We start from the raw sequence: 27147 nt of genomic DNA, 5'->3' as shown, positions 1-27147 counted from the left end.
AGGAGGCAACGTTTGCCCAAGCCAAGAGGAACTGCTGGAATAGTGAAGATACAAGATGGGTTCGGACAAACTCCTGATGTGAGATGGAGGGAATGTTTTTTAAAAATTCAAAAAATGCTGTGCCTAGGTATCAATGAACACATTCAGGCATCCTGCTACCTTCCAAAGCACGAAGCTGGCCCAGCCGTGAGCACTAAGATACTCAGGCCCTAGATTTGATGAGCGGGCCTTGCCCAGGCCGCCTGCACACTTGGGAAGAGCCGGGAGGGAAGCGTGCAGAGCTGAGGGAGGCAGTAAGAGCCTCTCCCTGCCCTGTTTTGTGCTCCAGGGCTGTGACCCAGCTGCAGTGTGGAAGCCAGGTGTTGCACCTTGTGAAGAAACGGACTCAGTCTGGGGTGCAGAGTGAGACAACTTTATTTCCAAACCGACTTCTTTTTATACTTTCTTAACACAAGTGTTGCAAAGCGCACAACCAATCAGCATCTGGCCACCTGCGCGGTTGTCTGGCTTTGTTTCTTTTCTTCTGGCAAGACACGTCGCACACAAGGCAGGGGGAGGTGTTCCTCAGTCCTCGTCTTTCTCGGCTCTGTCCCCCATCTGCTGCAAAGACTGACACCCTTGTGGTTAACTATCTGCTAACAAGGTACTATTGTCTTTGAACAAGCCTCCACATCTCACCCTTCTTTATTTGTTTTTGTTTGAACAGCCATGACTTAATTAAATGATCAATCTATCCTTAAACACATAACAAGAAACAAAGCAGGCATGCTAACAATAAACAAAATATACCAAATATCAACAGGCTGTCCTACTAGACAGGTTACAAACGGATTTACTGGACTAGATAATCTTCTGTGGAAATCCCTAAGGAGGGACGGATCCAATTAATAGTTCCCAAAAGTTTTTGAAGATCATTCAAAGTCGTTATGTCTGTCTTTAGGGTCAATGATTGTGGTCGAATTTGATGATCAGAAATTCTCCATCCTAAATATCGCCAAGGCGGACTTTCCTGTACTTTATCTTCTGCAATTTTCAATCCTGCAGCTGATGCTGCTCGCGTAATCTGATGCAGAGCCTCTTCTGCTGTTTCCTTTTGCTCTGCAGCAATCAATATATCGTCCATATCTTCCCATTGGCACAGTACAGGGTGGTATCGGAGTCCATACCATTATCTTAATTTCTCCTATGAAATCTGCGTTGATAACTGCAGGTAACACAAACAGCCCTTGTCTCGTTGTTGAAAATCGCCCAATCAATAGTGCTGCCATTCCTCGCCCCAGGGGGCCGTGGACACCAGTTAGCACAACTAGATGTATCAGTAATTAACACTTCTATTGTGGTGGCCAGGTCCACCCCGGAGCTGCCGCTTGTGCTGGTGCACAAGCGGCGGCTGCTTCCCGGTGGGAGCCACTCCGAGGGGTGATTTGCCGTCATGGCGCGACCCCTTGCCGCGCTCCGCTTGAAGTTTCCCGAAGGGGCTTGCGGTCGACCTTCCTTATCAAATTTTGATCGACACTGATTAGCATAGTGTTGTCCTTTGTGACAGCGCGGACATAGTCCAGGCGCTCCTTTGTTTGCTTGTGTTTTCGGACAGTATTTACGAATATGCCCAAATTGGCCACAAGCAAAACATGGCCTTTTCATAGACATTGTTGCAAATGTTTCGGCCATCAGTGAATATTCATACTGTTTGGTACCGACATTAATACATGCTTTTAGCATGTCATCAATAGTAGGATCCTTTAGTGGCCGCAAAACTCTCTGGCAATCAGGGTTAGCATTCTCAACTGCTAGTTGCTTAAAAATGTAGCTTCGTGCTTGTTCATTATCAATTTGTTTCTCCAGAGCCTCATTAAGCCGATCCAAAAACTTCATATATGGCTCATTCGCATCTTGTCTTATGCTAACAAAAGGTTGTCTTTGTTTACCACTCTCCGGAACGGCCTTAAGGGCGCGGAGAGCAAGTGCCTTAACTTGTTGCAAGCCCTCAGGGGGGATTTCTGCTTGTGCTGTTGTAGCACTGTGATCGCCCTCCCCCATTAGCACGTCCACAGTAACAGCCCGTAAAGGACCTTTTTTCGACAGCCGCTGGTTTTCCTCCCCCTGAGCTCGAGCAAGCTCTCTCATTTTCGATTCCCACATCGTGTATTGCATATCAGTCATAATGAGGCGAAACAAAGTTTTAAAATCATGGGGAGTAAAAACCGAAGAATCACAAAGAGATTGTATAAGGTGGGTGGTATATGGTGCGCCAAGGCCATGATCTGTCACCGTACGTCGCACGTCCTTAATAAGATTATACGACAAACCTTCCCAACGCGGATTCTGGTCTGGTGCACAGATAACGGGAAAGGCTTTCAGCATGCCCACATCCCCCGCCTGTTTTGCTCCTCGTTTTACTGAGGCCCATTTATCGTGAGGATCCGGGGGGTATAGGTCTGGCTCCTTTCCAGGGTCAATAGGACCCGGACCAAAAGGATCATCGTCCTGTTCATCAGGTGGCAGTACCGCAAAGGCTTTTGCAGCACGTTTTCTTTTCTGATTCTCATCAGGACACGATTGAGGTAAAGGAGGCGCGGAGGGGATGGCAGGGGCCCCGATCCCGTCATTTATGTTCGACTGCAACCCACTATGAGATTTCAATATTTCGAGTACAACTCGCCATTGTGGCAACAGGTTAGCAGCAGCCTTATCACCGCGCGTGGCACTATCCCACAGTCGGACCCCAATTTGGTCCCATCTTTCCAGATTAAAAACATTCTTACTATTCACCGAAGGATCGTCTTTAGAAGCCCATGCAAGAACCTTTTGCAGCTCTTCTTCACCTAATTTTTTTCTTTGCGGTTTCAAGTTTTTAGGAGAAGCTTCTAAATCGTCCTTTTGTTCCTTCATTAGGTATGAACCCATAGTTCCCAGCCGCTTACCTCTTTCCTTTCAAGAGGCTTTTAGTGTGCACACAAAGTAAGCTTCCTTTCAGCTTGATCCTTACGCTTCCTTTCAGCGTGATTCCCGGGAGTTCAGCTGGGCGGTGCAACCGGAGAGACAGCTAGTCTTCGTGCCCCACGTTGGGCGCCATTTGTTGCACCTTGTGAAGAAACGGACTCAGTCTGGGGTGCAGAGTGAGACAACTTTATTTCCAAACCGACTTCTTTTTATACTTTCTTAACACAAGTGTTGCAAAGCGCACAACCAATCAGCATCTGGCCACCTGCGCGGTTGTCTGGCTTTGTTTCTTTTCTTCTGGCAAGACACGTCGCACACAAGGCAGGGGGAGGTGTTCCTCAGTCCTCGTCTTTCTCGGCTCTGTCCCCCATCTGCTGCAAAGACTGACACCCTTGTGGTTAACTATCTGCTAACAAGGTACTATTGTCTTTGAACAAGCCTCCACAGCCAGGTAGGCAGCGAGAGCCACCTAAGTCAGACAAAGCCACGTCTGAGGCAGCCCCGCGGCTGGCGCCGTGTCGCCTGAACGCAGCTGCATGGCTCCGAGCCTCAGCTGGCTCGGGGCGCGCTGGCTCTATGGCTGTTTTCACCATATAGGGAAGCTTTTCTGTGTTTTAGTCTCCCACTGGTGCAAATACTGATAAAAGCAGTTCTCTGCATCCCTGGATATTCAAGCATGGAATGCATGAATGCCTGGATGTCCTCTGGTTACAAAGCAGACAGCACGGCTGGACCATGCAGGATGGTGGAATGGAATTTTAAAATAAGTGTGCAAGCCTGCAAAATCATTCAAGGTGTGCAGCTATGTTGTTTTGAACACGCGAAGAAGGTAGGACGAACTGTTCTCCACGGACTGACTCACTGCACCGCAGGGATCCTTTCGCTTAACTCAGCAGCGATTGGATCGCATTCAAGAATCTTAACAGGGAAAATAAAGAAAAGTGGTATATATATATAAAAAAAAGTTCTTTTGCCTCAGTCTGACCATATCACTGCATAATGCAAACTGTGTACATGGCAGTGCAAATCACAAGTTAGATTCTTGCTGTAATTCTTTAGGGTATAACGTGGCATCAGGGGTCCCAATTAGGTTCTGAGAGTGCAGATTCCAGATGTAGTCAGAGAGGAAACACAACTAGGCTGAGAGAATTTAGTTTTCACAGCCCCCCCAAAAAAAGTCATACATCACAAGTGGCGCCTGGGAAGTGAACAACTGATTAGAAGAAATATTTTTAAAAAAACTTAGTCTCTCTATAACTTTTGTTTACTTTCTAAAGCAAAATCCACTCTTAGGGAGTATCCCACCAGGAGGAAAGCTCACATTCCCACCAGGTAGTCAGAGTTCTTTGTACTCAGTACCAACTCCAGGTCAGGCAATAGAATGGATTTAACTAATTAGTTCAGTCTGGTATCCCCAAAATTAGCTCAAATTCAGAAGTAAAACAGAAATGGATTCAAGGGAGCCAGAATTTGTAGATTTTGTAATCTACAAAACAAGAGGGATGCAAGAGAGGACAAAAAAAAAAAAAAAAAAAAAACTAAGGAAGCTGTAAAATAGTATAAATTAAAATAATCCCTCCTTTCCACCACTCACTGAAACTTAAACTTATCTCGTAAGTGGTGTATTAATTGTAATAGTTCAGAGTCACTTATTTGCAGTGCCAATAGTTAATTTGGGTCCATTCTGAATGGGACTTTTGTCCCACTGGAGATATCAAAACTGTCTGTCAAAGTCTAAACTCTGCCTAAACTCTCTTCACAATCAGGGCAGGGGAAAGGGCGCCTCTAGAGGATGATTTATTCCACTCTTCTAAACACTTCTTTTAGGTGCAGATGAATCACCTTCTGGAGGTGTCCATTTTTCTTAAATGAGGGGTAGCTTTTTCTCCATATTATGAGTCACATCAGGCTCTAACAAGCAAATGGAGGTGCTATTTAATGAGAAATTGTTACAAATCAAAATGTGTTTTCATTCCAAATCAGAAAGAAATGTCAAAATGTTGTCAATTTACACATAACGAAAGTTCCAAGAAATGTAGATTTAGAAATATTGAATTGTTTATTTTGATAATGTCAACTTGTCACACTTTGCTAATGTCAAAACATGTTGTTTCAGAAAGTTAAAAGCATTTCATTTCAGTGGCAATGGAAAACACAAAATATTAAAATAATGAAAGTTATTAGAAAGATGAGCAATACAGTGTGAAAACAGACTCACATAACTGACTAGAATTCCTGGTGCAGCAACTAGAATAAAAGTGAAAGGATTGAGTCAAAGTGGAGTCAGATCGAGTCAATGTTTTACTTTACTACACATTCTAAAGACAGAGATCATTCTTTTCAATACTCATTGAAAATTTTACAAAAATAAAATTAAAAATCAACAACAAACAAAAAACCCCAAACCTGTATCTTCTAGTATGAAATTTTCCCATTTTTCCTGTAATGGTTCTGGTTATAGCTCAGACTAGTTCCCTTTGTTATGTGGAGGCAGCTGCTGTGCCATCTTCTCACCCAATCTTATGGGAATGATACTGTCTCAATGAAACTCTGATTTGGAGCCTGTTTCAATTTTAACTGCTTCCACAAGCTGTTCCAATACTTTTGCATCTGCCATCTCTGAAAGCAGGAAATCACACTCTGCATATGAAACATCATTATTTTGTGAAGTGAGTAGAACAAGATTTCTGATGGCATAAAAGTATTTCCAATTTTAGAAAATCCTAAACGCAGATTAACAAATTCCTCCTTTACAACTGTCCTGTACCAGGAATGACAGATCTTGGTGCAAAAATTTGTCCTTGTTAAGGACACTGGAACATCAAAATGAACTGCTTTATTTGCTTCTTTGAAGTTAATTTAAACATATCTGTTTACCTGACTGATCAACCCATAAAGACTTTTTTTCCCTGATCTTAATGCTTACAAATAACAAGAAATGTTTACTAATAAATATTATTGCACAAATGGCAAGAAAATTGAGACAGCCAAGGTTAGCTCTTCTCATTTAAATTAAGACTTAAGCTTTGATGTATGGAATGTTATGCATTTAACATACTGTCAGATGCTTATAATGCAAAATTTCCAGTCAAAGACTCCCTATATGACCTTCTAGTTTAACAGAGCTTCTATGCTTGTTTAATTAAAAGACTCAGAATTAGCATTTTTATTTTTTCTCTTTATCCTTTGTTCCATATTATTACCCCACCTCCATGTCCTTCTCGTAACGTAGCTGCTTCAGGGGGAGGAAGGGTGTAATTCAGTTATAATAAAATTCTCAAAATATAAGCAATAGCTGGAATATAAAAGGATCCTAGGGACAATATATATATATATATAAAATCAGAGTGTTAATTCATTTATATATATATATAAATGAATATATATATATATATAAATATATATATATGAATTATATATGAATATATAAATGAATTAACACTCTGATTTTATGTATTATCCTAACATTTAGTACCAGTTGCTGGTACTTACTTCTGCAAGATGAATAAGAAGAAAACGTTCATTTTTAGCAATGTTGACAATACAGTTAACAATAAATGAGGAATTGGTGGTCTGGATAATAGTACAGCTGTACTCCTGAACCTCTGGGATGCTATCCTGGCTGCTGGACATGGTTTATCTGGCAGCGTGTAGGTATTTGTGCAAAATAATTAAAAAAAAATTGTTCTCCAAAATGCAGTTATTATCTCCTAGCTTCTCTCACTGAAAGTGTAACTGGCATCTGACTTTGGAAGAGAACTTGGACAGTGTTCCTATGAAAATTAATAATGAAGAAAAAAGTTAAAATTTAGGTAAGAGCTGTCAAGTTGCATCAGAAAGGATTGGAGAGGTCAAACAAGCCAAACTGGGGTGGGTCTCCCCAGAGGATCATGACACCACTCAGTTTCATTCCACACATGCTCACCCAACACAGAGAAGGCAATGGAGAAATACAGCTCCCAGAGATCCAGCTCTGATCCGATCAGATCTGAAACCAATTTTCAAGATGTTTGGATGAAAAACTGGAATTTTCTGTAGGAATCGGGCACTTTATGTTAGAAATTTCATTAAAGAGACAGTGTTCCACATGAACTGAGCTGAGAAAGTCTGAAGTAAGTTAGCGTACATGTGAGCAAAGACTGAATTAATGCTTTGATGAGGACATCTTTCCTAAGCCACCAGGCCATAAAGCTGTGTGAGTCCATAGGGATGACTGATATTCAAAAACTGAGCTAGGTAAAATGTAATTGTTTATAACGTCTTGCTATATGTCCTATATTCTTACATGGTGCATGGATAAAACAAAATGGGGCTAAATGCATCTAACTTAATTACCTAAATGTCATTTCCTCATACTATGAATAAATAATGTATATTTGGTACTCATGTGAGTAGTGATGAAGTCTGCGTTCCCAAGTGCCACAATCATTCTATCTTTGGCCCTATGTCTTTTACATTAAAAGTACTATTGTCAAATTAGATTTCTGCTGTAGATCTGGGGAATGTCTTAGATGACCCTGGGCCTGTCCTTTTCCTTCAGCTACATCAGATGTTCTTATAGGAGACATTACCTTTTCCCACCAAGCTTTTCTTCTCTTATTATTCTTAGACCATTACAGCTACAAGATCAGTACCACTAGTTTCAATTATTTTAGACAGCATGAAACAGCTTTCATGGGACCAAGAAAGCCTTTGCACAGAATAGCCTATATTCTGGTCATTATGATGCTCTTCTGGGACATGGAGGGGGTTTGAATCCCATTAAGTAGAGAAGACAATTGAATCTGCCTTTCCTGAAACCTGGATGAGTACTTTAATCATGAGTTATTGGATAAAAGGTTATAGAAGGATCATCATTGGCTTCTCCAGATGTATTCTGTGAGAAGTGAATAATAGCAACTAGTTGAGCTTCACTGCTGAGGGTCCCACTGGGGCTGAAGTTGTAAGTACTGGAGGGCAGTTTAAGACCACCTTTGTCCATAACATTTCCTGCTGGCTAGCTTAAGTAGCTCAGCACATTTTCCAGTTCTCATTATTATTTATGTCTCCTGAGGCACTGCACTGAAATTAGGCACCAAACTCAGGGCAGTGGAACAGACTAGTGATCTGAAATATAGTAATTGAGCAACTAACTAGAGAACCTATGACTTCTCAAGTCTCCAGAAATTCTGAATTATATATAATAGTCCAATAAGCTGGCAACTTCAGTATCCTACTTCAGTAGTATAACTGATGCTTTGAAATAAAATGTCTACCACATACTCATTTTATTTGATATTCTGCACATTTTCCTGTGTGCTGCTAGTAGAAACGATTCAGGCACATGGAGAAAAAAAAATACAGATTGTCCAGCACCATTACAATCAAATATATTATTTTTGTTCACAGCACTTCTAATAGTGGTTTTGAGATAAACAACAATTAACCAGATTTTAGCTCCAAAGATTCTGAGAGAAGAGCTGAAACTTCAACTCGGTGTACCGGATCATCAAAACCTAAAAACGTTTAGATGGTATTGTGTCACATTAACACATATTTTATTGTAATGCAGTCTATATTTTCTAAGTAGGTAAATGAGCACTCCTGAAAAGTACAAAACTAATAATAATAGCCATATACATTCTGCTTCTAACCAGTCATAACCATAGAAATAGACAGAGGCTGAATTCAAAGGCAGTCACAGATACTCAAGACTCTGTATGTTTTTGTAACAAGAACAAATCCAGTTACAGGCAAATGCTTTAAAATGTTCTGTACCCAGTTTTGCTAGGAATTGCAGAGGAAACTCTGCAAATGCTAGAGTGTAACTACAGAATTTAGTCTTGTCTTTCTGAAAAGCCTTCAAAGACATGTTTCCAATACTGTTCTTGCTGAAATGCAAAGGAATATATTCAGAGACATTATGTTCTTTAAAAAAGTCTCATGTTTCCATGAAGCACTAAAACATATCTGACATGAACTGAAATGTCAGTAGCATTATATGAGATGACTTATATCACAAGCCATGATGCCATAACAATAAACAGCCTTGGAAATGTGAATGGGAGCAGCATACCTATTTGGAACTACAGAATGTCCTTTAGCCTCTTGCAGCTAGTTCTTTCTCTGCTGTCATAAAGATGTTCAGTCCTGATATGACCTCAATTTTTAAATTTACTGATTCTTTCATCTCTCTTAGAGTTTTCTATATCAAGTTCCTTTAAAATTTTAGGTTGCATGTAGCTATTTTTCTACTAGGAAAGGAGATGAAGAAGGGGCTTGCAGTTAGACCGTTAGCCTGAAGGTTGGTAGGCTTGAATCCACTCTGTCATAGACCTTTCAGATGATTACGGCCAAGTCAGCCAGAGGGTCTCAGTTCCCTAAATATAGAGAACCTGCGTCCAAAGAGTTGTTCAGATAGCACAGCAACAGGGCTTTCTAAAGAGTTTCAGGTCTAGATAGAATAAGGATTTCATTTTGTTACCAATTTCTTTGATGGATTATATGGCCCAAAGCCCTCTACATTGGAAACTAAGAAAGCAAGTGTTTTATAATAACACACTTGGAAACAGGCACTGTCACATAACATCTCTTTCAGTCTCTATTGGCCAATTATTCATTGCCACACTGAAAAAGCTCAACTAGCAATGGTAAATTAGTGTACCACCAGCCTCCCTTTCATAATAAGATAGCCATATTGAGAAATTGAAAAATATGTCTTGCATTTAGTTCATTCTTTTTACATGTGTCATGTTTGATAGAAAGCATTTGAGTACATCCAGCTAGGAATGTTCCCTGAAAATATTTGTTAACATAGCAAATTTTAATGTTCTTTTCTGAACTGCTGAAATACTCCAGCTCATGAACAATCCATGTTTTCATTTCTCTGATACTCCTGAAATGCTAGATCATTCACAATTGTGTTTAGTAGATTTGAGATTTCATAATCAACATAAAAGACAAAGTAAGATATTTGTTATAAACAGAACTCTATAAAATGGGAACTGTCATTCTCAAGAAATCACAATTTTCAAAAATATACTTTCAGAAAAGGAATGCAAAGGCAATATCCAAAACTCCTTGCAGAACTAGAATTCGGAATATGTGTGTACGTATCCATATATCTATTTATATATTTATATATTTATACATTCACACACATACATACATTTCCATGTAAGTATATGTGCGCATATGAGTTTACATGCCATTTGAAGAAGGACTTTTCTGTTCCAGCTCTTGTGTCTAACTCACATGCTGAAGTCTAATCTAAGGTTTATGATCAACGGAGAGAAACAGGCATTCCCAAAGGACTCTTTCAGCTGAAGAAAAGCATATTTAGAGGCCAGATGAGCTACTCTGGTTCACTCATCTTCTGCAATACAGAAGGGAATGCTTATAAAGGGTGCTAAGAATATCCCAGATGTAGTCGTCTTTCTTTTTGACAACCAAAATAGGACAAGATCAATCCCATCCTTTGTCCTGACTCTCTAAATATCCCTGTGGCTGCTGGAGCCGTGGCTGTGGAGGAGATGGGAGGCCAGGCAGCGTACGAGCAGGTCAGGCCTGGCGCTGGCACGTGGCTGCTGAACAAGCCTGTCTTCCAGCAGCTGCAGCACAGTGCTGCACCATTTTACCCACTTAGATACTGATTTAAGTTGATATTCTGACAGCAAAACCTTCAATTCAAAAATTTCTGATCGGTTCTAGCTTTCAACAACACTGATCCTGGTTTTGGTCATTGTGTCTAGCACACGATATATGCTAGATCAAGTAAACGGTTTTATTAAGATTTACAGACCCTGAAAGAGTGCAAAAAGGTTGGTGTCTTGCCCCTGGCACTCCACAGTCCTAACATGCTCTCAGCTGTTCTCTGGCTTCCCAGTTAATTGAATTATAGCTTAAGTTCAACCCTCTGCTGACCAATACTCCCAGCCAAAGTGACTCCCCAGCTTAAAATACCTGTGTTTAAAAAGCTTTGACTGTTTATGTTTTCTAGCCATGTTCAGAGAGGATTGCAAAAGAGAAAGTTCTTACATCAGCATTGGTGGGACTGAGTGAGGTACTAAAAATGCAAATGCAAAGCTAAATGCACAGCTAAAATGAGCAGAACTTTAAAGATTTTTAAGAAAAGAAAATGTGAAGAAACAAAAATGTTAAGATTAGACAGCATACAGGCAAAGGAAGGAAGAGGGGTGTTAAGTCAGCACAGAAATTAATCTAGATAATTTGTCTAAATATGCCACCAATACAGTGATATTAAGGAAAAGGACAGAACTTTCTTCTAAATCAACATTTGGTTGAATTCTCGTAATAGCTACATCTATTGTTAATCACTATTGATTCTACATTTAATATACTTTAGTCTCAATGACTGCCCTCTTGTTCCCTTTATTACTGTGTAAAATATATAATTAGCAGTCCTAGATGATGCAAAAAAAAAAAAAAAAAAAAAAGGGGATGAATGAAATATTGATTTTTCAGTTTTCTTGTCCCCTAGAAAAAGCTAATGAGCCAAGTTCATCGCTGGAATAATTAGTAGAAATTTTTCTTATTGCATTGTCAAACCAAGCCACATTCCATTGTTTATCCAGCGTTTTAATGATGTCTTCTAGTGATAATTACTGAACTTCCAGACTTATTGTAAATAGGTACCAGATTTCTCTGTTTATCCAAAACCAGAAGATGAGAATACATAAACAACATAATTTAAATAGTTCCCAACTGATGAGATTTTGCTGAATGAGAAAAGGCATTTTTTTGGTGTTGTAATTCTTCTTATGTTTCCATAACTTAAATGCTTCTTTTGAAAGCCTGATCTAAGAAGCAATGCTGGAAGTTCACAAACGGTCCTAGGCTATGTAATGTCATGAGTGCTGATAGTAAACATAAACAGGAAAAGGAATAACAGAAATAAAGATAGAAAGGGCTTATACTGTAAATCATTTCTAAACTTCTGATCTAGTCAGACTTACCTGCAGGTCCAAATAAGTGACAGCTAAATTTTATTGCATGATGACCTGTAACAGAGATGGTGTAGAAGTCCTTGAGAAGGCTCTGAGGAAGCTAAAACTCTTTTAGTCCATTCTGTTCAAAAATGCAACTTGTGTATGAATCTAACTGCTTTCAGGGCAGTACTGCACTGCGTCATGTAGATGGACTAGGTTACAGAACACTACACATTCTAGACATTTGTAATTTAAATGGCTGAGAACTGTAATTATCTATGTGTTGGATTCATGCTCCTAGAGACTGTCCTGTGTAATATATCCTGTTAAAAATTCAGTTGAAGAAATATACGTGGAACTGTATAGCAGTCATTAAAACTGTATGGTATTGCAGTTGCATACATATTTCTTCAATTTATTTTTTTTAATTATCTTTGACCCTTTGCAGATTTTAAGGACAGAAAGGTGTTATGACTGTCATCTAATAAAAGGCACCACATTTAGTAAATTGGTATGTAATGTGGAACTGCAGATAATGAGGAACAAGCAAAGATATAAAGCATGTTAGCAAACATAAGAAAATATTCTTGAGTTGATCCTAGAAAGAAGAAGAAACCACCACCATGGACATCACATTCCTCCCATTGAAGGAGTCCAGATGCTGACAACTCCCACCAAAAAAATAATGCCAAAAGGAAAAAGGAAACTACTGACTTCAGGACCCCAAGGGTAAGCCTAACACTGGGAATTTACCTGTATTATAGCTCTTACTGAGGCTTCTCTCAGTACAGAAATACTCTATTATTATTATTTCTCTTTTTCTGTAACAATTAGGTCGGGACTAATAATGATTACAATATTGAGAGTTCAGTTATATTAAATTTTTGGCCCAATGTGTGCTTCCTCCTTGCCCGTGGGCAAGATTTTCACCGTAACAACCCGGGGAAGACCTCATCTCCAGCCAGAGGGAGCTCTGGGCTGTGGCTGCTGCTGCAGCATCTGACTGAGGAGAGGAAGGAGCCCTGGAAAACCCCCGAGAGGAGGGCAGGCCCTGGCAGTCCTGTCATCGTGTCTCTGTGTAGAGAGCTGGGGGAAGCAGAGACCAGCAAAAGGCAGAAGCATATCTGATTTCTTACTCATAACCTGACCGAAGCAACAGCTCCCACCACTTGCATAGCGCAAGAGCAGCCCAAATCAGGGAACGTGCCCTGCTCCTGCCACACTTGAGTCACTCTCATCTAGGCTGATGCAATTTTTCAAGTTTCTTCCACTTAGCGATGGCTTCTAGAGCTCAGATAAATCTTGCCGTTTAACTCTGATTTTCCTCCAAAAGTTCTCACTGAAGTGCAGACATCAAACCGTAATGCTTTATTCCAGTAACGATCTCACCAAAGACAAGCATGACATTACAACTATTCATCTCTCACATCACCTCTTACCATTAATATAACTGTGGAAAGGATCAGAAAGAAGTTCAATTTTGTAACACATTTGTCTTAAGAAACACAGTGTCTGATTCTTCCATGAAGGCTGATTTTTCTCTCCTATAGTTTGCAACAAAGTGGGGTCCTGATCCCTCCACCTTCATCACATCAGGTCTTCAGACTACCAAGGACTGCAGGCAACAGAGGCAGGAAAAATACAGAGAGAAATCTAGAGCTAGGAAACTTAGTGAGACAGATCAACGACACCAGGAAATTGAAGAAGCTGCCACTTCATGACAGCTCTGTCAGCTTTTCTCTGCAAAGCCAGATTAGTCTGTGATGAATAAGGGAAAGAACTCTTTTTGTGTTTAATCAGAAAACCTGAAAGATGGCCTGTGTCTGAGAGATGAAGATCAGGTACACGTGGGTGACATCTGGAGTTAGGGTGATTTGTACTTATTTATCCAACAAAGTATGAAAATACAGAGGAAAAGTAATATATATATATATATATGTATACTAATTTGTTAAATATTTTGACATGTTAATAAATAGTTTATTTATACAAATAGTTCTATAAAAATACAACTGTTGGCTGATCAGTGAGTTCCATTACGGTATTCTACCCAGCAAGGATAGAAAAGTCAACATTCTTTACATTATTACACCTCTTTAACTCTGAAGATATACAGGTTTCGCTAAGATATACTAAACCTACACATGACAACATGCTCAAAATGGTAACACCTTGTTGAGGCTGTGTAGGTACTAAAAACATATAATACGAATTCCTTAATGTTTACTCCTTCCCGGCTTAATGTTTTGTGCTGATTTCTTAAATGGTACCTAATGCAATCCTTCTCCTATGAGAGCTGTAAATACCAGTTTCCTATTAGAGGAAACGCTTATCTACAACAGTAGAGATGCTATTATGCTCGTCACCAGGGTATTGTCGGTTCCGGGTCAGCTTTGATCTGTATCTTGTATTATTCTCATTTTCATTTTGGTTCTTATACTTGGTATGCAACTTCTGTCTGTGCTTTCAAGATCAGTAGTAACACTCTTTTTTTCACTTGTCTCCTTCCCACTTTTTCTAAGGTCTTAATTAGCAACTCTTTGTTTTGGATTTAGTCTATAAGGAATAAACTATGCTGATAGCCAACCAAGTTATGACTGCAAAATTAAATGCTTTGCAAACATCTCCCAAGGAATGTGAGTGGCTCGTAATATAAACTGTGGGACAGTCCAAGTCAAAAAATATGTCATGACTGTCCAGAAGTAACAGATTTCAATACATGTCAATACATTCAATATATGTCATGTTACATTTATTGCAAGGAAGATCAGGTACTTCACTGATGCCAGAAACACTTATGTTCCTGTGCGGACTATTCATCTAAACATCAAGCTTCAAGGAAAAGTTCTAACTTACTGCTACAGAGCCTTTTGAAAATCCACCCCAAGTGGACATATTTGCTGCCTACACAGAATACTGCGAGTGATATGAAATGGCAATAAACTGACGCAAGGCTTTTGAATTTTTGAATAAAATATTTGAATTCTCTGAGTTTGAAGTTAAGAATTTACGACAGCACAAGGATGTTTTGATAAATCTAGCTTCACAGATGCAGCTAGATGCTTATCATTCGAGTGGAGGCATGCCAGTTTGGGGATCCTGAAATAGCCCTGTGTATGTTTCTGTCTATGTATTATTCAGCTTCCAAAACCCATTTTAGTAGAAAATTAAGGCTAAATTGCAGAGCCACCAAAGTGACGCTATTTAGCACTAGGGCCTGGGACATTCACCTGATTTGGTCTGAAAAGACACATCTTGCATAACTCACAGAGTAAGATCAATGCCTCAGACACCCTCATCTGTTCCATTCTGAATTAGTCCACCTTTTATGCATCCATGATCTGCAGCCTCACAAGTGACCATACTCATCTGGAGGAAGCATCAACTATCATCAAGCTTCTTTATGGAGTCAGAGGTATGATATCACTGTGCCTTGCTTTGTCCAGGTTCTTTATTTTGAGATGCCAGTTATGAAGTCAAAGTTTGACAGATATGACTGTAACATTGAAACGAGTGCAACAAAACTCACAGAGATACCACCAGTAAGTTGTAGTTACAAAATACGATGCAACAAGGTCCTAGCCTCTCAGGCTGTGAGAGTGAAATGAACTTAAGAAGCCACATGCTCAGGAATTTAACTGTAGTTAACTCTATTAACTATAATATCTTCTCTCATTTCTAATTTTCTTCTGATGTGCCTTAAAATGAGAATAAACACAATTACTATTTTTAAAGCTTTAAAGACAGTAATTGTTTCTTGATGTTAGATCTGCTGTCATACCAGCCTTAGCACCCATCACAGGTAAACTTTCATGAGATTTGCCAAACTGTTGAGTCTATTAGTTGTAACTTGAAATTGATTTATTTTGCCTGCTGCATTGACCTTCTGCTCCATATTCAGTGTTTCTTTATGTATGGCAAAATAAAAGCAACTTCATATTTAAAACACTTTTAATACAAATATAAAAGACATCTTGTTATAAGCTACACGTTCCTGCAACAACAAGCTGACAAAGACTTCATGAGAATGTTCATTGCTAGCAACAAAATGGAATTTTTGTAATAGTGTCATATTTGAAAATGAATTCAATGATACTATTTAGAGCAAATGTTATTAGTAATATGCAGGCTTTATTTTGAAAGTTTATAAGATCTGTGAGCTGTAATGCAAAGATATGGGAACCAAAAAGAAATGTTCTCATGACTATGAGGCAGGGTAGAATGAGATCCATTTTGTTTTACCCTTTTGTCTAACACTGCAATAACTAGATTGATGTATTAGTACCAGATAGGAAAGCTCCTGGGCTGAATGTCAAAGAGCTAGTGTAACCAGAGGAAGGAGCCAGTAAGCCTGCTTCTATCAACATGGAATTATCTAATCAGCATATAATGCTAATTAAAAACTGTGCAAGTATCTAAGAGCAGAATATGAACAATAATTCTGTCCATACTGAAGCTGTATCTGTTTTAGCAGCAAAAATACTATTCGCCAGTAAAAAAAAGCATATCTCGAATTTCAGTATGGAAACTATACAGCTCAGGTCCTTATATATCAATCTGAGATACTGAGACTGAGAGACATCTCAGTATGGACATATGAGTTTATGAATTCTAAATGTATTTATGCTTGATTTCTTCTTTGTTCAAAAGACACCCTTGAAATGTCAGTTCTTCCATCTTCTACTTCTGTTTCAACAAGTAACGTCTCAGAAAAAACACTGATCCAGAAACATGGGTCAAAATAAAACATCCACTTAATTCTTATTTTTTAAAGTTTCCAGAGCCAACTGTCTTTCTCCTCAGGAAAAGTTTCACTGGAGAAACACTACCTGTGCATGAGAGTGGTCTGCTCTGGTATCTAAAGGGACTGGAGCCCAGTTCTGAGGGCCAGGCAGGCCAGACCCACGCAGGGAGAAAGGCATTTCCCAGGGCAAGGCCCTGCACACATGTATGGAGATGTGTCCAGCTCCTCTGCCCTCTCTGCCACACACACACACATAAAAACACACGGAATTTGTATAGACAGAGAGGCAACTGCTCTGGCTCTAGGGATGGGCTGTTTGCAGGTGTGGGCAGAAGCAGCAGCAGCAAAGGCAGCTGGAGCTCCCGGCGGCACGCACACTGACGAAGAGATGGGCTGGAAGGAAGAGCCTGGCACCTGAGATGCCAGCTGGACCACGCTGTTCCATGATATCAGCAATACGGGAGCTAAAATACAGTCACGAGAGGCATCTTCAACTCAGCCATCGGCCTTTTCATGCAGAAGTTGAGTACCAAGAGGGAAGTGAACTCTCTTTACCAAGAAAAAGCTACACTTCTCTTTTTTCAAGCACCACTCACAGACAGTGTTTCTAAGGTTTCAGAAAATGATGAAGGTTATTGGTGCTCACTGTACCGTTTGCAATTACAAAATGTCACTATTCAGTACTTTTTTCCATGTTCCCCTCTCTGCACTGCAGTTTGTGATTAACACTTGATGTTTCAAGAGAATACCCTGCCTGCTCTTACTGTTCTGCTTTCATATTTTTCTACTTGTTTATCTTGCTGTATTCCTGAAATTGCTTTGCTACTTGGGGACTTAGAAAAATCTGCTTCTGCGGTGGCATTTTAAAAACAACTTAGCTGGGCTTTCTGGCACTCTGACAGCCAGAGTGAACTACGACACACACATGTGCTTTCCAGTGACTCACTGCAGGTATTCAAGTGGTTATCTTAAAAAATGAATAAAGCTCCATGGTTCTGTACTCACAGCTGACCTGCCACTAGCCAGATCCTCGTGTCAGGAGCACATGTTCCAGCAAGACATCGCCATTGCCTGGCTTTAGGGACCTCATTTAGCTGCTTAATTCTGGCTCTTGTTTGGGCACTGAAGTCAAGATCTAAACTAATGCTGTAATGCTCTGGACGTGCTTGGCAAATACCTCCTTTTTCCATTGATTATTTAGTGAGCTTAGACTCCTAACTCTGGATCTAAGTTAGGGGCAGGCAGCTGGTATGAATATGCCCTGTTCCCTCCTTCCTATCATGCTAATACAGGCTTGTTTGGCCAGAGAGACCTATCAACAAAGCCTGATGTGAAGGCAAGTTGAGTCACTCCTTCTATAAATCACTACATTTGACAAAGATATGTGAGACATAAAACACTACAGATATAGGAAACATAAATTATAGGCGGCAAACATACAATTTGACCTTAATCTAAGCCCTCACATGCAATAAAATAAAACCATACAACCCAAATGTAAAAGACCTGAAGTATTAGATCGGTTAGTCTGGCTTTTCCTACTACTGGACAGTCACATCTGTACATTCTGCATCATTTTAACAGCAAATCCACTCTACCATGATTTTCCCTGCATCAACAGCAGCAAAAACTATCACAATACATTAAACTAAATTAAATAACTTTTCTAAAAAGTGAAGTTTACAGGGCGCCCATTTCAATTCTTGTTTGGTTATTGCAGGTGCATGGTGCTCCCTGCAACCTCTACGCAGGTGGTTTTGTCTCATCATCAGGAAGAAAACTGTTGAGTCTTAAAATCTCCCTCATGTTCCTGTTTGGTGGAGGAAGAGGAGCAAAGGCCCATGCTTATGCCAGAGCAGCAGGGAAGAGGCAATGAGCGCTGAAGGCACAGGATAGGACTCATTCTCTAAGGGAAAGTCAGCAGCTCTTGAGCTGTCTTCATTGTATCAGCATGGCGATCACATCTTATACCATCAGTGTAGATACATGTAGCCTCCCAGTTGTAAACCCATGTCAGGATTTACTCATAAGACATGTAAATTAGGGGAAAGAAAGAAGAAAAGGGTCCTGTTGACAGCCTCACAGCTTAGAATTGTCTCAAAGCTCTGAACACAGAAAACAAACAGCATGAATATTCAGCTGTATTTTCCAACAGTCAGACTTTGACCTTGTTTAACTTTCCATGAACATTTGGAAAACTCATGTCATCATATTTTACTACTATCAATATTCATGGAAAGCAAGTGCTAAGTTTTTATGCTCAAATATTCATGGAAAATGAATTTTATATTTGTTTTCCATAAACATGAGTACCAGAGCCCTGGTTATTAGCATTAGTTCCATACAAGCAAGAAACGGAAACAATACCATGTGCCTTACGTATGCATTCACAACTAAATGGTACAGACAGCATTCCAAAAGAGATCTGTAGAGCACATGAATCAGAATAACAGAACAAATCTGCAAAAACAGCAAACTGTATATAGGCTTTCCATCAATGGAAAAAAGAAGGAAAATTTATCAGATACAATTTAAGCATGAATTATTCAGCCAGCTCCTCGCAGACCTCTCTTTTAGCATTATTATATTTCATGTTAGACAATATGAACTACTAAATCACTTTATACAAGTTAGTAAGCTTCTGATATATTATTTTTATAAAATGATTTTATCAGGGCGATAGTGCTGAGACTTTCTGTTCTGGAACTAATAACTAGTTAAGAAACATAATTCTACTGGAGAGACTATAAATAAAGCCAGCTGAAAATAAGAGAAAAGCAACATTATTATCCCAATTTAACAGACGGCAAACCAAAGTACAAAGAAAACCTTTTAAAAAGCTGACCATAACCAACTTTTTAGACAACACAGTAGTAGATATATAACTAAACGCAGATCCTCTGTTTATTACTAATCAGACTCCATTTTCATATATTCATAGGACTTCATGTTTTGTAGTAATTTTATATGATCTTTTGATCTTAAAGTGATGATCTTTGACCATTTGATCTTTTCCCTGGAAGTCAAAGTTTATTGATGGCTTCTTGAAGTCACAGAGAGCAAATAAAATTTCTCAAAATTATACTGCATCTCATGGAAGTTACACTTCTTAAAACAACTGCTTTTATTTCATCTCAATACTGTGGTGAGTGTTTGCTCTCCTGTACAAAGCCAGGCGCTGTATACTCTCCTGGGTTTTCAGAGCTCATTGTCTATATTAGCTAGATACTTGACTGTGGCCACGTAGCTCTGTGAGCTCACTGAAGGCTACCAAGTCCTGCTGATTACACTTACACAGTCAGACCAGCACTGTTTGACTGCTGTAAGCAGATCCAACCAACACACCGGAGTGCCAAAGTATGGCAAGCACTGACTGACTCGGGAGGCTTCAGAAGAGAAAATCAGAAGAACTAAAATGATGCTGAACTGGGAACTAGACACCGGAATTTGAGTTGGTTTTATTCTATCCATATATGAATCCAAGTCTATATCCTCCTTCTGATATTGCCTTCAAAAGCAACTTCTTTTGATGATTTTGATGATGACTCTTCTAGCATCTTTCATGTGATTGTGCATGAAGAGAAGAGAAAGTTTCTCTTTGCAAAAATTCCATCACAAGGAAAAGTAACATTGCCATTTGGTAGTATTAGCACTTTTCTCAGCTAGATGCTTATGATTTTGGACAGTATTTCCCCTAAGATATTTCTTATTCCACATTTTTACTATCCCCAAATCATGTTCAATTCTGTATCTCTGAAAAGAAAAAGGTTATTTTTAAGCCTTCACTCTACATTAGTGGAAAAGGCTACCGTATTCAATGCAAGATCTAAATTATTATGGTATTGCATCATAGACCTTTTATGACCTTTTATTGTGCTTAGACGAAGATGTTTCACATTTTTGATGAGACTCGGGGAGATGTGGTGACTGACCCCCCACAGTTCTTTTCAATATTTACTTAAGATCAACTTCCAAATGCAGCAGATCAGAATCCCAATTTACAAATACCATGTATATTTAAGTAGTATTTATTTTTAGCTGCTATGTTGAACCTCCTAACAGAGACAACATAGGTTTAAAATGTGCATTGCATTTAAGCAAAAAGAAAAATAGCCTGGTATTCCCTGCATTATTTTTTTTTCGTTTCTTCAGAAGTAAGTGCCTTTCCAGGCAATTACTTGAACACTGTTGCTGTGACATGTTTGTAAAAGCCACACTTCTCATTCCAAACTCTTGCTATTCCCATATCATTGTAAATTCTGGCTTTTTAAGGAAAATATTTTTTACCTGTAACCCAAAACTCATTTGGGAATTTATTTTATTTTAATGTGCTTCACATTTCTCAAGTAAGCTTTCTAATTTCCATCCATAATGAGTGTATTATCCAAGTAACACATCACTTTACTAAAAACTATTATGTGGTCTGCTCAGATGCAGACAGATTGCTAGCCACTGCTGAACGATGTCTGCTGAGAACAGAAATAGTGGGTATTAAATGTTAACTAGATTCAACCAAACATAAAACATTCACTGAAAAAATTGACCACTATTCAGCAAGTACTTCATTTATCTGCAATTAAATAAAGTGAGAATTAATCATTTCCCATTGCATCAGCAAACACATTAATAATCCTGTAGTTGTAAGGGACCTGGAAAGTCCGTATCAGCTCTTCCATCTCCAGGCAGGATCAAGTCTGTTTACATTATTCTAGGCATGCCTGACAACCCGTTCTTAAAGATGACAGACCCCAAAACTTTTCCGTCTTCTGAAACCACTGTATCCTTAGTGTTATGAAGATTCCTGTAGTAACTAATCCCAGTCCTAGTACATTTTTAGGGCATTTGTTCTTGTCTATTCACCATTAAAGTGGGCTCCAGACTGTTCCTTGCCTTGGTATTGAGGCTTTTGTCTTATCTTCTTTTGTAGGCTTTTAACATGTCCCTTTTTTTACTTAGGCTAAAGCCGAGTTCTTTTCATCTTTATTCCTAGATTATTTTTTCTAGTTCTCTGGAACAGAGGGAGTTTCTCATGTGGCTCATTTCTGCTTCAACTAGTATGATACCATCCTATATAATAATATGTTAATCCTAGGAGTGTGAAAGAGACAAGCAGGAGGATAGAGAAGGGTCTCAATTTTTCTTTATTGGCAATTTCCTGAATGTCTCCATACAAAAGCTGAACTCCTCCACAGCTTCTCTGTACGCTCAAAAGGTCTTAGCCACCTGCTAACAAGCCGAAGCCAAAGCGCTGGCTCCGGCAGACCTTGCGCGGTGGCTGCCCCACACTCAGTAGCTCACGAGGCAGAAAGGTCAAGCAGAGCTGCCGACCTTGGGCGAGAGCAGCACGACCAAAGCGTGGAGCACACGTGCTTTGTGGGGCTGGATACCTGTCGTTTCTGCTGAGGCTAACCTGGATGATGCTAAGCTTCCCTCACAGCACCCCGTTTGCTCTCTATCCCGGGACATCCACTTTGTACCTCCTTCACACGACCCCTGAGGAAGAGTGGCCATTTCTGTGGGCTGCAACCCTCTGGTACCTCAACCTTGCACCACAGCCCCAGCTTAGCTGTGCTGCCAGGGAAAGTTTTGCTCTCTGCTGCTCATCTTCCTTGCGTCTTTGCCTGTGGACACATGATGTAATTTTTTTCATATTTATGTTTCTTCTGCAATCCTTTTAGGATTCTAATGCTAAGCAGCGGTTGCTTTTAGTCACAAAATGCATTAGTGGTTCTGTACGTATCATAGTGGAAATGCGTTTGTAGCAAATGACAGTCATGAGGGAGGCATAAGGAATTATATTTGGGAAATAACTGTCGTAAGGGAGTCACTTGTGCTATCACTTGAGTGTTTTTACTACTCAAGAGCAGGCAATGTGAGGTAAAAGCTTTCCGTGCACTGGAAGTAGTACTATAATGAACATAAAAAGCTACTGAATATATTAAGGCAGGTCATCTATCCTTCTCTCATTATATACTAAATACTCTGCTATAAATGGTAATTAATGTAATCAGTTCAAGTAAAGACTTATCTGTTTCCTTACAGAAACCTTTAGAGGAATGTGTGTAACATGCGAGGTTACAACCGCCTACAACAGCTGCTGTAAGACGTGCCACAACCTTGCCAACGGATGCATCAGGGAATTTGAGTGGGGTGGACATCAGACAGAAGCGCTGCCTTCAGCAGTGTTACTGCTCAGATGCTAAGCACGGAAGATGAGCATTACAAATACCATGCACATTGATGTTTTGCTATATTCCCAAGGCTTTCAAAGTGCCTACATCTGGTTCCCAGCTGTTTTAAAGCAATGCTCAAATGTGCTGCTCTGCTTGCATGAGGTAACTCATTTTACAGGACTCTCTACAAAGAGAAACTTGCCCGCGCACTATGTGCCATCAAGAGCTGGGGTCTTCGCTTGCAGTTAGTTGGGCTTTGTGATAGTGAAAGGTCATTTCTATCTTGTAGCAGTGGAATGAGTCTTCAAAGAGTGCTCTGCTGTGACACTGAAACATGATGGGGTGAGATCAATCTTGTATCAAAGGGGAGAGATGTTGTTCCGAAGATAAGCGTCTTTGAGAAGAAGGACTCGTCAGCAGACATTAAGCAATGCTCCATAAGCTGAAACACTACTTCCTTCCACATTTTGAAGCAAAAGTAAAAACAGTTTCCTCCTGAAAAAAAAAGGACCTGTTTGGTATTCCCTAAGCGACTGTGAAGTCCCCTTTTCACAGGAGATATTGCTCAGAAAAGATTTATGAAATGTGGCAGGGCAACATCAAGGCCTTAGAACCATTAATTTAAAATGCCTTTCCCCTTCATTCTCCTGTGTAAATTGCTGAGCAATCATGATTTCTTTTTACCTTCTGCTCTCAGTGATACAGCTCATGTCATGCCAGGATCACAGTTCCGTGACATTAATTATACACAACCAAGATACACTTTTTATTTTGTGCCCAAAGCGGAAAAGAGAGCAAAGGAACACAGGAGACACTGACTGTTCTTAGGGAATTTCATTTCAGCTTGGTACTTCTTTTAAAACTATGTCTTGAGAGATCTTTCATTTTGAAAGCTGTAAAGAGGTCACTGCTGCATTCAGAGCTGTGTATCTGTGGAATGCCTTAAAATACAGAACAATAATATCAGAAGAAAATTCCTTGGGCCTGCTTACTTTCATGTAACTAACGTAGGCAACATTGCCAAGATAACGATCTGATCTTAAACCCCCACATACAATCCAATAGAGCCATGCAACTCAGATGTAAAAGACCAGAGTATCAGGTTGGCTAGCCTGGCTCTTCCTAGTACAGGACAGTCATATCTGATACATTCTGCAGTATGAACAGCTTCCATCATTTTAACTGCTAATCTACATTATCATGATTTACCCATGCATTAACAGCAGCAAAAACTATCAGCAATGAGCACTGCAGGCCCAGGAGAGGACTCGCATTTGTTCCCTTTAGCTATGCTCTCCCTTAGGGAAGGTCAACAGCTCCTGAGTTGTCTTCACCAGATCAGCATGGCAATAGCTTCCAAGATCTCAAGAATTACTGGTCTGGGACACTGAGTGAGGGCAAAAGAGAGGTTAGTTTTGGTCTGCCTCCAAGCTGGTTAGGAAACTGACCATTCCTCCAGGAATGACTAGTTACTACTCTAGTTGCGGGGAAACATGAGTACAAATTATCACCACTTAAAATAATGTATTGGTATTCATCCAATACCTAAATCAAACACTTACAGGTACCTAATACCTACAGGAAACCAATTTGGAGAAAGCTCCCAGCAAAGATTAAAAAAAAAGAAATTTAAACACCTGATACAGCAAGGCAGCTTAACCTCATCTACAGTCCCCAGCGGTTCCTACAGACCAGCACCAGCAAGATCCCATTGCTTGCACAGATGCAGCAGGAATGAGCAAAGAGAGAGGAGTAACTCAGGGATCTCCTGAGGACAAGCCACCAGCACGCAGATTGGCATACCCTGCATGGTAGGAAGTGAGTAGCTCTGGTCATGCTTCCAGCTTCACCGCCGGGAAATTGCACCAATGTCTATAGAAATCCATGACACCCTCGACTCTGCCAATGCTATGAATGGAGAAAGAGACATTTTGACTTTAGTAACCATGGACAGGTAAATAACAGTGCACTACATTCCTGCTGAAATCTTCTTTCAGCCCTGCCAACAAATACCTCAACCTACTCTCTGTGGCAAATGATGAATGCTGCTCACAAGCAGAGCAATCACTTTCTAGATAAGGTTAAAAAAAATCAATATGGACATTTCAGCTTTCTGCAATTTTTTGCTTGGATTCTTGTGAAGAAATATTGGTGATTTTTAATAGTCTTTCATACAAATATTTTCAATTTTGTTTTACGTTATTTATAGATCCTCTATAGCTTGCTCCTTTCTTTGACTTTTTAAGGGCTTCATAGCTTCTGAAACTCCTTTGTGACTGATTAATGAATTCACATTTTTTTTGGAATTTTCTGAATCTTACAATTCCACACACTCAAAACCTCATGAACTGACAATATAGTAACCACCTTTGGAAACTTATGTTCTGTAAAGAATATAATTGCAGCAATGGCATTAAAAAAAAAAAAAAGAGGTTAGACTAGATGATCTCTAGAGGTCCCTTTCAACCTCAGCCACTGTGTGATTCTGTAAATCATACATAAGAAAGTAATTCTGTTTAAATGTGTAAGGAGTCCTGATGAAAAAAAAAAAAAAGAGTTTATTCTTTTTCTTTTTCATTAGAATTGGTCAAAAAATGTGTTTTAAGTGTTTTGCCCTTGCTGTTACATGTCCCTTTAAAGGTTTTGCTAGAAGAATGACCTCCCTTCCTCATCCCCACCACAAAAAAATCAGATTTTTCTTGGGAAAAGAGCTGTGAGGCTCCTAGGTGCACGCCTGGGGCTCTCAGAGACACTTTTTCCAGATACGCGGGAAGCCGGCAGCTCCGGCTGCTGACAGCGTTTCCGTGCCCGATAGGAGCCTTGCCTTGGCGGAGCAGCCGCGAGCGTGTGGGGGCTCAGCAGGACGGCAGGCGACGGAGCAGCCGTGCGGACAGCCCTATTCCCCACGGCCCAGCCGCCAGCCACATGGCAGATTGTCCAGAAGAGACCCTGGCTGACAGACCAAGAGGTGAAGACGACCTTCTGCCTCTTCACTAGAGGCAGCAGCTTCCAGGCTGCTGTGGGAAAAGACCAAATTCCCATGCAAGCTCTCTTGTATCAACTGTGAGCATAGCTTGAACCACCAAGACATGATCTTTATTTCCCTTGAAGGTGCAGATTGGTTTCTAGAGTTTACCGTTAGATATCCATTTCCTACTAGCTGGAGGAGCTCTATTTAAAGAAGGGAAGAAACTCAGCTACAGAGTGTACATGATCTTTCAACACAGCAATATTTAAGAATTCTTAAGTTTTTGAAGAGCAATCAGTTAATCTCTACAATTGCACCCGACTACCCAGTGTCCTCATTTAATTAAAGAACAATAATGCTCCAGTCATGTTGTGCCAGTTTATTTATGTTAAGCTATTACTGCATTCTTTATTCCTTGCTTATAGTTAATGCTTTTTCTATTAGGGGCTCGCATTCCTTCTTATTATAATTTACTTGATAAAACTGTCCATTTCTGGAAAACAAAAGAAAAGAAAAGATAGCTTACCATTTACCATCTCATTTGTCACTGAGAAGTTTAATTAACACAGTATTTCATTCCACACATGAACTTCCTCAGTTGCTTAACCAGCACTTTTTTGTTCTGCTCATGCCTGGACATTCCAAACGCAGCAAGTCAGGGACATTCAAACAGCACTAGTCAGTACTGGAGAACAGCATTTAGTCTGTCTTGAACAACAACAAAAAAGCTCTTCTTCATCTTTGAGCGGATCTATTCCCAGGGAATTTAAAATAAAGTATTACATAAACCAAAGAGAAACTGCCTTCTGAAGAGCAGCTGCCTCACAACAGTGTCCAAGCAGATTATTGCTCTGATTGATAGTGATACTGGACAGTCTATTGCATCGTGGAAAATGCCAAAAGCCCAGCTAACAACTTCAGAGCTAAACAGAAGCAGAACACAGAGTGAAACTAAAGAAGAGGATGATTCTCTGCTATCTTGGGTACTCAGAATAAATTAATAGAAGTGAATGCAAAGGAAATAGCCACTATAATTTGTCACCTGCTCTGTTTGCATAACCTTATGCACTAACACCATATTTAAACAGAGAATTTCTGCGATTCCTCTGAATTCCTATGCAAATTCTAATGCTTGTGTTACTTTTTGTATTGTGAGCATATCTTCAGGGGAAAACCTGTTATTCTCTGAGGAAATTGCACCAGAATTTATCTTTTTTCTTTAAAAACTCCAAAATACTTAAAGTGAATTTCACTAGTCACAGCTTTCAGTCTTTGGTTTATTCTGTACTATTTGCCAGATTAAAATCAATTGAAAAGGGGAAGCTACTCATGTGGCAGACAGGGGGAAACAAGTTTCACTTTTATATCTAAATAATTGTGATACTTGACAAA

General features: G+C 39.7%; 1 protein-coding gene across 1 annotated transcript in view; it reads right to left on the bottom strand.

Moving 5' to 3' along the window:
* The window catches only part of ZNF804B (zinc finger protein 804B), a 232698-nt gene that overhangs the window by 100580 nt on the left and 104971 nt on the right, over positions 1-27147 (bottom strand). The window lies entirely within an intron of this gene.

The sequence above is a fragment of the Tinamus guttatus genome, unplaced genomic scaffold (assembly GCF_059628265.1).
Source record: "Tinamus guttatus ecotype Peru unplaced genomic scaffold, ASM5962826v1 Tinamus_guttatus_pri_ptg000509l, whole genome shotgun sequence".
NCBI lineage: Eukaryota > Metazoa > Chordata > Aves > Tinamiformes > Tinamidae > Tinamus > Tinamus guttatus.
Note: the sequence above shows the minus strand (reverse complement) of the source record. Positions and strands in the feature narration are given on the sequence as shown.